Source organism: Mugil cephalus, chromosome 19 (genome assembly GCF_022458985.1).
Source record: "Mugil cephalus isolate CIBA_MC_2020 chromosome 19, CIBA_Mcephalus_1.1, whole genome shotgun sequence".
NCBI classification, from domain to species: Eukaryota; Metazoa; Chordata; class Actinopteri; order Mugiliformes; family Mugilidae; genus Mugil; species Mugil cephalus.
Window position 1 is genome coordinate 20,480,242 of NC_061788.1, and position 13,876 is coordinate 20,494,117.

Consider the following 13,876-nt stretch of genomic DNA (forward strand, 5'->3'; position numbering starts at 1 on the left):
AGAGTTAGTGAGATTTGAATAATGTTTATAAGTTTTAGAAGAGCACACTTCTTGCCACTCTGAGGCCTAGTTTACATGATTTTTGTGTGAAACTGCATGTCTTGTCATGTCTACACGCAAGTTTTGCATGTTTCTGCCGACTGTCCATGAAGGATCTAGATCTTTCTGTGATTGGAATCGCACCATTATGAATCCAGGTCTGTGCGGTTTCTTTTTTCATTTGTGTGAACGTCTGTTACTAACACGATGATGTCATTGCCTCACCTGTCAACCCTCCGGCCCCCGGGCGTCTAACAATAACAATAACAGCGCCAACAGTTAGTGGTGGACTACAGGCTTGTGACGGCACTGCATCAGATATTGATGCTTGTTGGGTGGCTAGGGCACTATGTACTGTTACTTTACCACTACGATGAGATAAAAAGGATTACGGACTTTAATTTGGATTGTATGTTTGTATACTGCGCATAAGGTTGATGCACAGTTCTGTGGCAGAACTACAGCCTTTCTACAACTAGATGCGGTTTTGCAATGGATCCACCTTTATGGAGGAATTCTCGAAATGAAAAAAGATCATTTTGGTACATGTGAATGTGGCCTAAATTTATTAAATTCAGTTAATTTTGGCTTTATAAAACCAAACGACAGCAAATGGCATTTCAAGATCTTAAGATACTGTGGAGAGAAACTCATAATACTGACAGCGTTGACCAAGGTCATGGATGTTGGTAGGCATCAATGGCACCTTGAACCTGCGGTGGAGCAATTTGGTGAGAGAAATCACTCTGATAACCTACTCAGCTCAGAGAACCTTCAAATACAACATGATCATCTAGAATGAATTAAGTTTGGACCAAGTGATGAGCGTGATTAGGGAGAGGACAGCTCTGTAGAACATTTTGTAGATCTTCCTAACCTTCCTAGCTAGTAGTTACTCTTCCAGTTTCCTAAGGGTTATTTCTTTTCTTATAAACGCAGAGTATATGTTCCGACTGAATCTTTGATGGGTGTTCAAATGCAACTTCTTATTCAGACACAGGTTTGGTGTGTCCCTACTTAACAAATACATAACCTCTGACAGAACCAAGCCCAAAGTGGGTGTCCGTGTGCCTAGACCAGACCAGACCATACCAAGGGCATGTGGATTTAGTACTACATACCTGCAAAACTAATAGTACTACTGAACTGACCTTGTGTTTTGGATACTCACAGCCCATGAAAGCTCAGACCAGTTTCAAATGCCTGACTTGGTGTGAAACCTGCTGCCCGCCTGCTGAGAGGTCCATCCAGCGCAGAGTGCAACCTGCTGCTGAGAGAAAGCCCGCTCAGCACTTTGTCTCGAGGTATGCTTTACACAGAGCGTGCTCGGAATGAAAACAATGATTAAGGATGAAGTTAATCCACACTACCAGCATGCATTACGGCCACACGACAGGGTGTGTGTTTCGTGTGTGTGTGTAGTGAGACTGATGTTCAGATCACTAAGACACAGGCTCTGTTGAGCCAAAGCTCTCACTAGGACAGCCTGTTGTTTCCTTTATGTCTGCTCTTTCCTTTCTTCAGCAGCTCTTGAAAGAGATACACGTTTAATCTATCAACTGTGATTACAGCTCTCTTAAGGAGTCATTTAAGATCCAAAAAAAAGCACTGAGATAATGTTTGTCATGGTCAAAAACAATACAAGACCCATTCAAATGTTGACTTCAAACAGTTGGTGGTGATTGAAGAGGTGCACAAAGCATTTTAAAACATCCTTCAACTTTGTGCACAACATATTAAGGCTACACTTTAAGATATCTATCTATCTATCTATCTATCTATCTATCTATCTATCTATCTATCTATCTATCTATCTATCTATCTATCTATCTATCTATCTATCTATCTATCTATCTATCTATCTATCTGTATTGTTGTAGATGCTTTCACGTTCTAAAAAAGAAAAAAAACAAAAGCTAGCATAAATGTGACATCTTGGTGCTGGTGAGAATGGCAACAGAGAACTATTTAACACATTATCAACAATTTACAGGAGTTTTGTCACCACAAATGCAAACTGGTGTGTGCGTTTGTGACAACATGTGATTTCTATCACAGCCTTGGATCAAATCAGAGCGCCGCTCTCTGCTCCCCGTTACCGCAGCCAAATATTTGGGCTCAGGAATGCACCAGGGAACGTTCACATCTGCAGCAGGCACTTGTGCGTGTTTGTGAAAGAGCGGGAGGGAGAGGTCTCTGTAAAAGCCAAACGTCGTTACAAGGACAGAGACAGCAAACATCCTCAGGCCGAGGTCACTCCATTGAAAGGGAACCTTTGAAGCGCTGAGGCAGTAGTGCAAGAAAAACCATAATCCTTTCTCGAATGTAAAGGTCAGATGGTGGTATCAGCAACTAACCGGGAAACTTGGCGGCTTCCAAGGATGTGTCCAGACCAGTTTGTTTGGGGGCCTATAGGGGCTGCTGGTATTGGAGTGGGGTTTAGGGATCTTAATGTATTCTAATTTTTACCTAATTTGTTGTGTCAGCTAACAGGGTAAGCATTAATCCCACAGTAGACCACAATAAACCAAAATCAAGCCATCTAGCCCAAGTAGGCAAAGCAGTAACCTTTGTGATATCATGAATCGTCTATGACTAGCATTCCACTCTTTGCACAATTAAAATCCATTGAAATGGTTAGGATTAAAGCTAACGGAGGAAGGCAGTCTTCCATTGAAATTATCTACTAGCATGAAATAACACATCAACACATTCATACCAATAGCAAACAACGTTACTTGGTGTGTAATTCATGCTCTTGAGATGTTAAAGTATAGACTGCGAGACATGTAACAGGACATGGAGCTAACATTTTAGATGAGCAAACTAGGCCTCACCTTAACGGAGCTAAATGAGAGCAAGGCTAGGTTTTCACTCATCTAACCGCAAAGAGCTATGACTATGAGTTGGAAGGCAATGCCCTTTTCATATCTGTACTGGGTTAGAAGGTTAGGTTAGCGTCGCGTGGTAAAATAACCACAGCCCACAACCTCATTAGTTTCATTTACAGTCAACCACTCTTAATAGTATACATTCACCAATTTAACAGTATACCGTTAAATATAGTGTTAAATGGAGTGTGCACCTTAACATTATGTGGTTACATTAGCAAGTTAGTTTAGTTGTTTTGTTTGCCGTTTTAATCTTTATTTCTTTATGTTGTAATTACCTGGCTACGGTTTCCTTCCTGGTGAACAAAAGGCCTGGCTGAGGGTGGAGCCTGTATAAATGCCAGAGCAATGGACCTTACCACGTGGTGGCATTTAGGTGTAGTTGAGTTCACTTTTTAGTGAGTTGTAGCTCAAACTTTTCAAATAATTTTTGATTCTGCCACCAGTTCACCAGTTCATTTTTGAGACCGATTTTAAAGATAATTTACAGGTGATCGGTTTGAGATTGGCTAGCTAACATTACTTGCCATGTTATTCACGCACTTGGGATGTTGAGATGCAGATCCCCACACGTGGGCAGTAGTAGTAATCCTACAGTAGACCACAATAAACCAAAATAAAGCCATCTAGCCCAAGCGGACAAAGCAGTGACCTTTGTGATATCATGGAATTGGAATTCCACTCTTGGCACACTAAAAATATTCCTATTTATATTAAGTAAAGAAGGGGAATAAAAAAAAGCTGCACTATGCACCCTGCATGCAATGCAAGTCATTAAAGTAAGCTAATGGTATCACATAAGTGATCACATATAGGTAGATAATTTTGACTGTTTTATTCCACTAAGCTGCTCTTAATCATGGAGCAGCATACTTTAAGTCACAGTTAGGTCCTAGCATCAGCCTAGTAACTAGTAAATACTAGGACAACGCTGTCGAGTAAGTCAAAACTATATTAGCTGACACAAAATGGCGGCTTTAGTGCAGCAGTGCGGTACATTTCATGGCTGAAAGCCGAGCAAATAGCTTATTGAGACATATGACACACAGCACACATTCACGTGCACACATATCTTTTAATTTTTTTTTTTTTTTTTAATTTAGCCAATTGTTTATCAGCATTAGGTGTCTTGTGAGAAGTTATAGACGGGAATAACAGATAACGCACTCAGACTTTAATGGCCTTTCTGTCGCTTTTTCAAGTGGAATGAGTCACTGAAGCATCCGCAAAACATAACTGAACACACAGCTGCCTCTCGGTATGTGCGTGCGTGTGTGTGTGTGTGTGTTTGGAGCAGTTAAACCATGAGGTCATCCCTGGCTGTAGCTGCCCTCTGGGTTTCTTCACAGTGAAGCGGCTGCTGCAGGACAACGGTAGCATTCACACCTAAGCTCAAGCCACTGCTTTATTTCTACCGAGCACATTACTTTGAGTACAAAAACACACGCGCGCACTTCCAAAACGAGGAGTTGAGGTCATTGCTTGTTGGACAAAAAGACAGAACTAAGAGTATAGAGCGTTGTACTGCTTTCTGTTTCTCAGCTCTGTTTCATATCAACACGTTATTACGTGTTTATTTTATATTATATATGTGATTATTGTTCCAAAGCAATAGAGAAAATTTAGCTCTCTTGCTCTAGGGAACCTCTCTATTTCCCAGTGGGCTATGTCTCTGTGTGTGACACGACTGAGTCACAATTCCAGCAATTTCCTGTTCATGAGAAGATCTCTCTATTCAGTCCCACTGAGTATGACTATAGATTCTAATGTGATTAAAGAATATAAGTTAAAATATATACTAAACCTAATACTTTCTTCTTTTTTTTTGCGCCTCATATTTTAGTGCAGGAAAATCTTAATGCTACAGGATGCGGCGATGTTTTAGACAACAATGTGCACGTCCGAAACTCTTTCCTGCACCAGCAAGACGACGTCCGCATGAACAAAGGCCAGGTCCGTAAATAAAAAAAAAAAAGGCTTCCCCCATTTTGGTGTGGAAGAACTGACCTCAGCTCCATCCAACACCGCTGGGATTAGCTGGAACACAGAGTGTGAGCCAGGTCTTATCACCTAACATCAGTGCTGGACCTCACTAATGCTCTTGAGGCTGAACGGGAGCAAATCCCTGCATCCAGGTTACATATTCTGGTGGAAAGCCTAAAACCGACACGAGCAGAAAGCTGCGTTAGCACATTAATGCACATGGAAATAGAGTTCAGATGTTCTTATCCTTTTAAAAGAAGCTGAAAACATTTTCTAAAAAGAAATGACTGATCACTTCATTTAAGGGGAAAACAGCAAAAAGAGTGATCATTCTGACATTATAATGCATCTGCAGTCACATGATACAGGAAATAGTTAACAGACAACGTAGTAATTGACTGGTATGGTCTGGTACCTCCCTGTTGAGCCTGGGGCTGTCTGAAGGGGGCAGTATGGCTCACCAAACCACTTCCCCGTACCCCCTTCCAACCACCACCACCACATCCCTCCCTCCCCCCTCCACATCCCTCCTCCACCCGCGGCCCACCGGGAACTGCCGGCTCTCCTACTGTGCCTTCTGCAAGACCTGGCTTAATTTAATTAACGCTGTCGACTTTAAACAAAACCACATCTGAGCCGAGGAGAGAGCGAGCGAGAGAAAGAGAGAGAAGCGGAGATAGGAGCAGATCTCCCCAGTCACATCACTGAGGAGGAGTAAATAGAGAAGTCTGGGTTTTTTAAAAAAAAAAAAAAAAAAACGAGTCGAAAAATGTTGACAATCCAGGATTCATTCTTTCAAGTCAAAAGGAAGTCAAGGTCTGTTTTTAAAGGCTGGTGCTGGTAGGCAGCCAAAGATGAGATTCTTTACACCCTGGATCCTCTCATTTAAACCAAAATCCTGAATACTGAAGCTGCACGTAAAAATAAATAAATAAATGTGATTTCATGGCTGCTTTTTGGATATCAAATCTTTAGCCTTGATCCTGAGTATCGTCACAGGCTTCCTCTGTGTTCTAGACGTACTGGTCAATAATACCCAGACATCGAGAGGATGAAATTAATGTTGATACACTCATATTATATTACCAAACTAGGATTACCATCACAATCCACAAAATATCAAATTAACACTTTGCTTTCTCTTTCTTTTTCCCTTTATCGTGCATTTTTTTCTTCTATTATTATTTCTTCCAGACTCAAAGCACCCACTCAACATAGCACAGCCTTACACACACATCAAAAATAACCCCCTGTGCTTCGTAGATATCCAGTTGCAATTATTTTGTCACTGTCCTTAAAGAATTAGTTTTCAATTAAAAAATAAAAATTATCATTAAATTACATTTTTTTTAGAGACAACTTTGTGCTATGCTTCCAGAATAGTTTGTAAAAAAAAAAAAAAAAAAAGAAGTGCTTTTGTACTTTAAGCACATGGGTGAACTGAAAAGAGAGCTTTTACTTATTTGTCCTTAAAATATTCAGTTATTAAAAGTATGATATGGCTAAATTTGGAAAATATAAAATGGATAATACTGTAAAGAAAGTGTGTGTTTGAATCTGATGAAATAAAAAAGAAACTAATCACAATAAATTGTGTATTAATTAAACACTAACACCAAACTTTAAAACAAAAAAACATTTAATTCAATTAATTAAAATTTTTATTAATTAAAATTAAGAAAAAAAAGACAAGTGTAATTTCTGTATAAGGAGATTTCAAGTTGTTAAAATTGAAAAAAATAAAAATAATCAACCATTTTCACACAGAAACCCTGAATACTATCATGCTGAATTTCATCCTGTGTGTGTGTGTATGCGTGTGTGTGTGCATGTGTGTGTGTGTGTGTGTGTGTGTAAGTGAAGAATTCCTTAAAAAAGGGGGGGGAATAAAGCAACAAATGGACCAAGACTCAACATAAAACAAGCACAGCCGGCCACATACGATCCATCAGCTCATTTCTGTTCCACTTTATGGCTTCATTAGAGTAATTTTTAGAGATAATGTTGACATATATGTGTGTTTTATTGTTCATTCAGTCAGCATTAGCAAAGCTCTGAGGACGAGCAGGAGACTTTATCAGCCCAAACAACAAATTAACTAAAACAATGATATCTAAAAGAAAAAAAAAAATAGATAAATAAAAAAATAGCTCCCAACACCAACAAAGAAAAACAGCAGCGAGACGGCACTCTGCAACCTGCTAATGTTAGCAACTGATGCCTAATTTCCTTTTGATTACAAAGACGTCCCACGCTCTCCTCTCAAGCGACGTTTAATTGTTTCTCAAAGTAAATCATCAACTCAGCAAACTAAATTTGACAAACAACAATAACAAACTTGCGGCGCGGGGAGATGCAAAAAAAAAATAAAAAATAGAATAAAAAAAGGGGAGAAATGAATTAATTAAAAGAAAAAGAGCCATCGCCCGCAGTGGATGTGCAACAGAGATGAGAGAAAACAGAGGTTTTTTTTTAGCCTTAAATGATGTGTGCTCACGAGCTGGAGCATATGGGAGGGCAGCAACAAAACAGCAAGGAAAACAAGTTGAAGCACACTAAAATGACACTTGTCTATAATTGTATAAATTACTGTGGGTATGCACCAGCAGAAAATCAGTGTGTTTGAATTCTTTTAATACCATTTCAGACTGTAAATACGAAGCACAGCGCGATCGTAAGGCTCTTAAAGACGGAGAAAAATGTCACGTTAAGATGAAATAAAATGATGAGAGAGAGCGAAACAAGTGCATAGGGGGTTGTCAAGTGTCACTAACACTAAAACGGGACTCTTGATATCAACAGCTGAAGGATGACAGAAGGTCAGATCAAGTTCAGGGTATCGCAGACTAAAATTTATCTTTTAGTGCTCCTGGAGTCATCAGAGAAAAGCGTACAGGTAAGCCATTATCTCAAAAGTTAGCCTCATCTAGAGAGTTAATCAGCCCGGAGAGCTGCTGCTCCTCATCTAAGTGGTCAAAAATAGGTTCCTGGAAGCGAAAGTGTCACTAAGAGGAACACACGGAGCACGTATAAGGCAGCACAGACAATAAGAGATCTATGTGACGAAAAAGAAAAAAAAAACTGAAGACAAACAGGGGCGTTACTAGGTTCTGGGGGGCCCTGAGCAAAGGGGTACGTGTTCCTCCCACCCAGTCCAAACTAGTGATCGGGTCGATAGAAAGGGCTCCTCTAGATGGGGTTGAGTATTTTTGATGCATTGGAGGGCCTTCATGGGTTTAAAGCGGTTTAGGGTTGTCATTGCTAAATACGCCAAAAGGTAGTCATCTGGGGGCCCCTTTTCTCTTTATTTGCAACGGGTCCCCCAAACAATTTACACATCCTGATGGGGCACCCCTGTGAACATGTTTGAGCTGAAACATTCACACAGCTGTATCCATGTTTTATTATTAGACAATATCTATGCAATACTGCTGTACAAAGTCAAATATGTAGGTAGCTCACATACTTTTATCTCATCATTAAAACAATACACGCACCATAGAATTGCGCCATTTTTAAGGAGATTTCTAAAGGGATCACTTGCTAACATGCTAACACACTAATAAACAAACATAGCTGGTGAGGTACTGCTCTATTTAAAAAGCTGAAAGCAGTTCACCCGATTCTAGTAGACGTCTCTGTACAATTTAGAACCACTGATCAACACAAAATCAAAACACGATACAGATCATACACAATGTCTGTCGCTGTTATTAAAAAAAAAAAAAAAGCAAAAAAAAAAAAGAAGGCCTAGATAACCACATATTTCTGCAACACAGCTAACAGCATTCTGACTTTAAACCATCATTTTATGTGTGGCTCTTTTTATGTTTTGACAGTCAAATGTGCACGCTGTTTCCTCACAAAGAGAACTTTTGTTTTTGACCTCTCTGTGTTGCCATAGCATTACACACACACACACACACACACAAATTCACGCGCACTTTACATTACAGACATTCCTCTGCGAGGTCGTGTTCGTACTCAGGGCAGGTGCAGGCCGGCATGTGTCTTATTTCATGGCTGTGGTCCATGATGTCTAGCATCATCATTCATCATTCAGGCAATGTTATGTATATTTGATAACGGTATTGCTTTTTTTTCCTGTTAATTAAAGTTAAATAAAATTCCCACAGGAGGCTGCAAGAACTGCTGTGGTATTGCGGTTGATTTATGTGTGTTGTATCTATAAATGTAACATATAATAATGTATACAATCCAATTGTATTTCTTAAAAAAAAAAAAAAAATGTATTTTCGAATACGTTTCCGAATATTAAATGATACATTTTACATTCTAACCACTCACATATTCAATACAAATACAAAGACATGATTTAAATGTTTTTGTTGTTGTTGTTGTTTTTTGTATTGTAAATCTAACAGATGTTTTTTTTTAACTGGATTCAAAATTTAAGTGACTGATCACTCACTATTAAGATTGTGTTTATGATAGTACTACACTTAATTGTCTGACTAAAATGTGAATCAGAAAGTTTCCTACATTGCATTACAGAAATGCAGAATCCACATTACTAATATCATATATGTCATATTCAAAAAGCTTTGGAGAATTAATAGTCAAAAAGGGATTTGAGAAAACATTTGAGCAAAGCTCGACTGATGTTTAACTGACACAAGTGCCTCCTGCAGAATCACCACACAAAAAATGGTTTGTGTCGATGTCAAAAGATACAAATTATGAGAAATACAAGGAAAATCTAGAAAATCTCGAACTCGAGTGTGACAACTAAATACAAAAAAAAAAAAAGAAGTCATCATAACATGATTAAAGAGTTCAATTCTCTGCGTTGGAGAGATAGCAAAAAACAGCTTTCTGTCAGCTGCTGGAAGCAGGAATGAAAACACATTTCATCCTCCTCGCCGTGCCGCTGCTGTTGGCAGCAGGTTTGGAGGCCGGACCATTCAGGGAAAAATAAATAAATAAATAAATCGCAGAGAAGCAGGAAAAAAAAATAAATCTCTGAACAGACACCCGAATGCTGAGCTTTAAAAATGAGACGGGGAAACTCGCAGCAAATTCTTTGCAACTGATCCGAGTCAAAAACAAGCAGCTGACGAGCTTATAGGTTCAATCCCCACAGCAAGACACTGACTATGAAATTCATATGAAATGTTTTGTAAGCTTTTGAGCACCAACAAGAGACAGTCTGTAATAAAACAAAAATATATCTGCACCCCCCGATGGATTTGTGAAACTTTAGCAAAAAATAAACTGCTCTGGCTCGACAAACGATGCATGCAAACCACAAATCTATGTATTTTCAACAGCATAGCCATGCATCTCAGCTAAACATGTCCTGTATGATAACTTTCAGGATACATTAGACCACTCAGAAACACCTTCACTGCTCCTCCTGCGGGTAGTACTCCACTTATTCCGGGAAAACCTTACTTAGCATACCTGTGCAGGTGCAAGAACTGTATTAAATGTGCATCCGGTTCAGCCAGTAGTCACTCGAGACGAATGGAAATATTTCCCACAATTCAAACAAAAAGTTTAATGTTGCTAGGGAACAAGTCAGTTAGCAGTTTGCTACAGCAGAGATACATTTTCGTAAATATTTCAATGAACTTGCGTGATAACTTGTCATACAGAAATAGCAACTAGCCGTTTGTCTTTGAGCTGCAACCACAAATACAAAAGAGATGATGTCGCTGTATTTAGTGGCAGTCCTAAAACATGGCGTCTGGTTCTTCAGTGTTTGGTAGCAAACATCAGGGCTCTTTTTCCGTCACTAAAATCTCCAAAACACTGTTGAACCCCGGGCCACTCCTAAAATAAAAACGAAACTAAATTTTAACCGTGTGAAGCTCTTGGTTTACTTTCTGCTCTGATGCAAAGGCATTCCATTTCTCTGCAGTAGAACCAACGCTCCCTTTCATAGGCAGCAGGTCCTCCCCTTGTTCGTACTCTCTTGATGTGAACGGGAGGAGAAGGAAGGATTACTCACATCACAGAGGTGGAAACAGAGAGAGGGGAGAGGGCTCAGAGCGCCACAAACATGAAGGCAAGGAGAGAGATCCAAAACCTGGATCACAAGTCCACAAAAGGCTTTACAACTGTACTTGTGTGACAGACAAGATTGTGAGAAAAGTTTGCGCTGACAATAAAGTAGCTCAACAAAAATATCAGCTTCGATTCTTCATGGTTCATGACAAAATCCTATTCATTGGATTAACCATTATTAAAATGTACGCAAATTTTAGTTTGTGGTACTAAGACCTCAAATAACTGCAACACATGCAAAAGAAGAAGATGTCTTTATTCTCCTTGAGTCTTGCTGAATATTCCCATTCTTTGTCTGGTTCAATGCTGGGCCTGAAACCACATGACTATATGCCCAGCTGTCATTTTTAGGCATCTCCTGCTGGATGTGATTGGTTGGCCTGATGTCACATGACCAAGATCACTTCTCAGGTTGCCCCACTGGCTCATACGTGCGTACACGAGTGGTTGTATTCATTTAAAATAACAGGGAGTCTGGACTTTTGTGTTAAGTTGATGCAGAGGCTATGCCAACAGCGCAGACACCTATGCAGATCCTTCGCAGAGCCTAGCACAGTAATTGACATGAACCTCCCGGAACAGGTAACGGAACACGGCAACACAAATTACAAGAGCTGTGATTGGTCCACTTGGTAGCAGTAGCGTGTTTCTGCTTTACTATTTCCAACCACTTCTCCATCTCCGGGAATTTTAGCTGAGGAGGTTTGGAGACACGGACATTCGTAGGACTTGACTGAAGTTTCCATTGTTGAAAGTGAAGTAGGAAGAAAGAAAAATTAACCCAACTGGCAAAGAAGACACAATGCCAACTAGCGTTTGGGTGGAGTTGTTACAGGGCGAGCCAGACTGACGAGAAATGGCTTGCACTGGTGTAGGCTGTGTGTGTAGTCTACGGTGTCTAGGTCCCGCAATACCCTATGAGAGCTTTAACATTTATTTATTTTATATAGTATGCAAATCTTCTCCAAATACCTTGGTAGTGGGTGAAGTCCTGCCAGAAATCCAATTTCTACTCTTACATTTATCTAAGAGAAGAAATCTAATTGCCACACAATATGTTTTGAGAGGAACATAACACTACTTCTAGGTTAAGTGGGGGCATTTATGATGAGGTTTGAGCCTGGCATGAATTGGATAAAGCTTGGTCAGGCTGGAGGGAGTGTTTTCCGCTTTGGGCCGGTTTGTGTTAAAGGTCAGGACCAACTTTCTACCACAAAAAATGTTAGTAACTTGGACTGGCTTCCAGGCTATATAAGTACTGAAAACTGCTGGTTGACATCCTTTTTTTTTTTTTTTTTTTCAGAACAAGAGCAGCATGTGCATTCTTGTAGGATTTGTGAAGTCATCAAATCCCCAGAACGTCTTTAATCATAAAATATAAGCTCTGTTCAACTATCAAAGAGACTGAAAATCTGACCAAGTTGGGCAGAAAGTATTTTATGTGGCTCCGGTTCCACTGTGTTCTTTCTTCAGCCAAAATATTCAGGCTTAATTTAAATTAGGAAAGATTTGTGTTTCATTTGATACAAAAAGGAAAAAAAACTCATTGCCAACTTCAAATCCCAATCAAAGCTAGCATCTTTCACACAAGTGTGCATTGCAGGACACAATCCCTTGTGCATTGTTTGTATGCCCACCATAAAAATCGTGTCAGCATCGTAGAAACTGTCCTGGCTGTTTAAGGTTCTGTATCTAGGATTTCAGGAGTTCCATTAAAAATATCATATTTATGTTTTCATTAGGGTGTAAATGATATTGTTTTTTTTATTATGTTTGTACAGTATGATGGACAAACCAAACAGTGATTCTAGAAAGCTCTTTTATTTTACGATTTTATTCTGCATAAAAAGGAAGAGTAAGACGAGAGATATTCATTTGGTGGCAGTTTGTGATCTCACCTCTTGATGGCACTAACTCATACACAAGGGACCTTTAAATTTTTCACTTATACTGTCTTAGAATTTTGCCGGTTTTCAGTCACTAAATGAGTTTATATTCCATCATTTGAATGCATATTTTAGGGCACAAAGGGGCACAAAAGATCAACAGCAACCCATAAAACGGATTTTGTTCTTCTTCCTCCCTGCTTTCCTTTTTTTTTGAAACGCCTTTCCTCGCCTCTCATGGCTTCCCCGGTTTCCTTCTTCCTCTCTCTCATCCTCCTCCCCTTTCCTCACTCGGCTGGTGCAGGCTGATGTAGACACAGAGAGGTGGAGGAAAGAGGGCAGGAAGCTGCGAACAAAGCGGGCCGAGGCCAGAGAAAGGCGGACTCCCGCCGAGCCAAAGAGGCGGCTGACACGCCGTACATTCAGCCGTCGTTAACTGGCCATTAATGAGGTCAGCATTGAGAAAAAAAAAAAAAACAAAACAAAAAAACTCGTTCAACACTTCGGAGTCAAAATTAGAAATAAATCTAATGAAGCTGTGATAGATCTATAAAACGCAAAAAGACATCTGCTCCATTCCCAGACTAAAGAAGGAAATCATCACAGAATCAGAAGATGCTGGATAAAAGTGAAACTCACTCTCAAATGAAAAACAAATGAAACGCAGAATAAAAAATAACATATGAACACTGGATTTTTCATCAAGTACAACTCCTAAAAGAGAATAAGTTGACCAGAGTGTAAAACAGAAGGCTAGTAAGTCCTCAGTAACGTTAGGTAAATTGCTTCATCAAATGACTGATTATCACAACTGTTGGCTATTTTCTATTTTCTCCAACTGATGGCTGACTGTTACTGCCGTTTAGATCGAGTGCTAAAAGTTTCGATTGAAAAATTCTGACTCACTATCTACTAAATAATAACCAATATTTTATCATCAGCATGAGGAAATGAAACCTGGGCCTCTGCAACAAAAGAAGGGCAAACTTCTTTTTGCCGAAGACCGTGCTCTGATGCCATTCATCCCGTAGATTTATATGTAGAAGA

The 13,876-nt window shown here is 39.6% G+C and overlaps 1 protein-coding gene across 9 annotated transcripts in view; it reads right to left on the minus strand.

Moving 5' to 3' along the window:
• Positions 1-13,876, minus strand: part of LOC124997111 (transcription factor 4-like) — a 198,916-nt gene that overhangs the window by 70,521 nt on the left and 114,519 nt on the right. The gene's annotated exons all lie outside the window — the stretch shown is intronic.